At 33.3% G+C, this 4,411-nt stretch overlaps 1 pseudogene; it reads left to right on the forward strand.

Moving 5' to 3' along the window:
* Nucleotides 1-351: 351 nt before the first annotated feature.
* Nucleotides 352-3,402, forward strand: LOC112025794 (large ribosomal subunit protein uL14x/uL14z/uL14y-like; annotated as a pseudogene).
* Nucleotides 3,403-4,411: the final 1,009 nt, after the last annotated feature.

Raw genomic sequence — 4,411 nt, forward strand, 5'->3', positions numbered from 1 at the left:
TCAATATATGTATGGTTTTCTATGTAAAATTAATTACTATTTGAATTTTTAATTAAATTATAAACTTAAATATTTATGTGTTTATCAAATTTTATATTTGAAGCTTTTTTATTAATTTATTTATTTTGAGAAACAAATACACACACAAGCCTGTTAAAGTTCATGGAAAGGTCAAAGGAATAACAACCTGTTTCAACCCAAAATCCAATCCTGTCCTAAATGGGCTACAGGAAAAGAAAGAGTCCGAAATTTGGTGAAAATGGGCCGAGGAAGCTATGCGGCCCAAAGTCCAAACTAAAAACCTTAAATATTTTTCATAAAAACCCTTCCAAACCTTTGATTGAACTCTTTTCAAATCCCAAGTCTCAAGTCAACCATGTCGAAACGAGGTACCCAGTATCAAAAAAAGAAAAAGAAACGAGGTACCCACTCTGTGTTTGCCACTGTTCAGTAAATAGATTTTTTTTTTTTGGGTCTCAAAACGCATATATTCTTTATACTATGCATTTGAATTTCGCTTTGCTTTTCATTTTATTAATCGTTAGTTCTTGCATTTTTTTTTTTTTTGTGGAATTTATTTTATCTTACTCTGATTAAATCGTAGAAAAAGTTTGAAACTTGAACCCCAAAAAAAAAAAAAAAAACCAAAAAACAAAAAACCCATTTCCATCACTTTAAGCTCATAAATGTTCAGACATTAACTCTGTAATATATATATATATATATTTTTTTTTTTGAAACCAACTCTATGAATCAATACAGTTTAATTTTGTGAAACCCAAGTGGGAATTTTTTTTTTTTTTTTTGGGGTTTGTTCTAAGCATTAAATGTTTTAACTTTCTTATGTTTCCCCACATTTTCTCTGGAATCAAACTGTGGATAAGTTTTATATTAGGAGAACCTGAGAAATTGTTGTGGAAGTATATGCTTTGAGTTGAAATGGGATTAATTAAGTGGGGTTCTTAGTTTTCATGGGTCCCGAGTATTGAATTTCTAAGTTACATAATTTTTTTTTTGCCAAGGGCCAAAAAGAGCATAGTGGTTTTGGTCATTTTCCTGGTTGTTTATATTTATTGAAAATTTTTCTCAAGACAAAAAAGGGGATAAGGGGTTTGTTTCATCTTTCCCTGGTTGTTTTTGTATTTGTTGATTTGCAGGACGCGGGGAAAAAGTTCCGGATGTCTCTGGGTCTTCCAGTGGCAGCAACAGTGAACTGTGCGGACAACACAGGGGCCAAGAACCTCTACATAATCTCAGTGAAGGAATCAAGGGTGGCCTCGACCGCTTTGCCCTCTGCTTGTGTTGGTGACATGGTGATGGCCACTGTCAAGAAAAGGGAAGCCTGATCTCTGAAAGAAGGTCTTGCCTGCTGTTATCGTGAGGCAGTGCAAGCCGTGGCGCAGAAAGGGTGGAGTGTTTATGTACTTTGAAGGTTGCTTTTTCTCCTTTATGTGTATATGATTTGTTTGGTTGTTGAGATAACGAATGAATAAAACCTTATTTATGGCTGTGATGTTTGAAAATGCTTTCTTGATTTGATAGGCTGTGTTTTGATATATCTCCATTCTCCACCCCTTGTAAGAGGAAGGTGGCGGTTGAGGTCCGGGGTTCAAGACCTCCCAGGTGCATAACTTACAAATAGAAAGATATACTGAAAATGATTAATTTTGTAATGTTCTTGTTGACTTGATGTAGGATAAACTTTTATTTTGGATGTTCGATATCGTTGGTATATTTTTTCTTATAATTGCACTTTTTCTATGGGTTTAATAAAGAATTGTTACTTATGATGTGTACTCTTGTTAAATATGATGTCATTGCAGTGGTCTGGCAATCATGAATGGATGAGTTGAACTAATTAATCTCTTTTATGACTACCCAAAAGTACTAGGGCTGAAGATGCATTCTTTCTCAGTATTCATTTTACATGCATCTTGGCCTTTTATTTTATTGCATGCTTTTCTTAAAGATTGCTTCTGATGGATCATGTATCCAAACTAGTACCTATAGTATAGATTTTATTGCATGCTTTTCTGAAGATCACCTAGAAAATGTAACAACCTCTTGCATTTATTGTTAAAATTGTCTTATTTCTTCATCAAGATATTCATAGGAGAGTCTTTTTCTATTCGTCAAGTTTTCTAATCATGAACTGTTGTTAAAATTGCAGATAATGCTGGTGTTATTGTCAACCCCAAGGGCTAAATGAAAGGTACACTTCATCCTGAAGTCAGACTATAGTTTTTTTGATTATGACATGTCTAAACATATAAAACGAATTATCTTATTATATACACCCAATAGAAAAAGGAGGAGAAAAGGCCTAGTTAATGGGTTGAAGTGGGATTGAATTTGAGCCTACATAGAACCTAGGTGTCTAGTTTTACCTTTGATTTTGTTTGACTTATTATGAGATTTAAAGAAAGCAGGTTGTCAAGTGACTTCTAAACTGATATGAGCAGGTTAAAACATGTGATATAACATGATATTGCATCAACTCAAACCCATTGGTCCTTTACTGACTTGTTGTAGAGAATGTTATGTACATCAACGAGGCCTAAGGGTTGGTATAATTCATCTACATCATTTTGTTTTTAAACTAAAAAGATTGTTTTGTTTGTTGAAGAGAATGATGAAAATCTTTTTGCTAGCGCAGCACCGTTGCCTTGGTGCTATGAGCTGCACTTTTCCACATGAGATTTCTGACTCCATTTTTTTTACCTATTGCTTGGACTTATAAAAAAAAAAAGTGATCTAACACATACATAAGGATCAAAGTGGAACAAATATGATGTGTTTCCAGCAAAAAAATGAAGCCAGTTTCATGCGGATAATTGAAATGGAGGAAAGGAGGTAGATAGAATGCTGTAACATAACAACTGTACTTAGTGAATTTTTCGTAGTTTTCACTTGCTTCATTATATGAATAAGTAATAAATGAATGCTGATTAGCCATTTTGAATTGGGGAATTTGGAAGCAATATGGCGGGAAGCAAGCATTATTATTTTTAAGTTGAAATATGTATGCTGGAATGCCATTTTGAGCTGGCAAATTTGAGTACAATTTATGATATAGGAAAGATGTTTCTAATTAGCATGTAGTTTATTTGTTTCATCTTTGATTATTATTTGTTGTTTAGGGGATCATGAATGTAATTCATTTAACGTGGAATTATTTTATTGAATAGCAGTTCGAACTCTTTTTGTTCATGTTTTGTTCTGGTTGCAGGGTCTGCTATTACTGGGCCAATTGGAAAGGAGTGTGCTGATCTATGGCCAAGGATTGCAAGTGCCGCTAATGCCATTGTTTAAATGTTTGCATGTTCTGTTTCTGAACTAACATTTGGCTATAGGCTAATCTAGCTGCAGTGTAAAAGAGTTCAAGATTTTCCATTGAGATTATTACCTTCTTATATCTATGTGAATGACTTTTTATGATTATATCATGCCAATCATTAAAAGTTGTGTTAGCACCTATACTCACTGTAGTACAACATTTTTTTTTTTTTTTTGAATTTGTAGGGAGTCTACTACCACTTTTTATTCAATCCACAGTTGCAAGATTTATGGGATTGTAGGTAAACATACATTTTGTATTTTGGGGTGAATTGTCAAAAATGTTACAACCACAACAAAAATAGACAACTTGTGTCCTAGCATTACTGCCTTACTGGTGAATTTGTAGGTAGTCCACATGGAAATATTTGCAAATACAACCAAAATATTTGACATTAAAATCTTCCAACACAATAATAATTGGCCTAACAACTAACGATTTCATTTTACTCCAAAATGCAGGCGGGTGGAATGCAGCCATTGAAACTGTTGACTAAATTGTGACAATTAATAGTAAATAAATAATGATTTGGCCTAACACAATGAGATATACAATGAAATCAAGATACCAATGCGACCTTATCAAAAAAAAAAAAAAAAAAAAAAAAAAAAAAAGATACCAATGCGACTTGTCATCATAGATTTATAGTACCATGTCCTGGGTATTGGGCATATAGGCAGAGCATGGTAACATTTTCTAATGTTTTTTTGGGCCCAATAGGTAGGAGCACGTTAATAACTAATGGGCTGGAGACAAAATCCGATCAGAAATATAAGAGACGATGCACAACTTAACTATATAGAATGAAAAATTAAAAGAGAATTGCATAAAGGAAAAGTACTTAGGTACTAGGATAGTGTTAAATGGCATATAAACTAAGTCTTTGAGAATAATAACAAAGTCAAAAGAAACCGAAAGCTCTGCATGAATACAATTTGTTTTAACACAACTATTTTAAGAACAGATATATTGCATAATTGTGAAGAGATCTCTTTTGCGAGGTATTGGTAGGCACGTCTTCAATGTGTACGTATATTTGTATAACAAAAAACCTCTAGGATATGCCACCAGGAT

Source organism: Quercus suber, unplaced genomic scaffold, assembly GCF_002906115.3.
Source record: "Quercus suber isolate HL8 unplaced genomic scaffold, Cork oak 2.0 scaffold_1154, whole genome shotgun sequence".
Lineage (NCBI taxonomy): Eukaryota > Viridiplantae > Streptophyta > Magnoliopsida > Fagales > Fagaceae > Quercus > Quercus suber.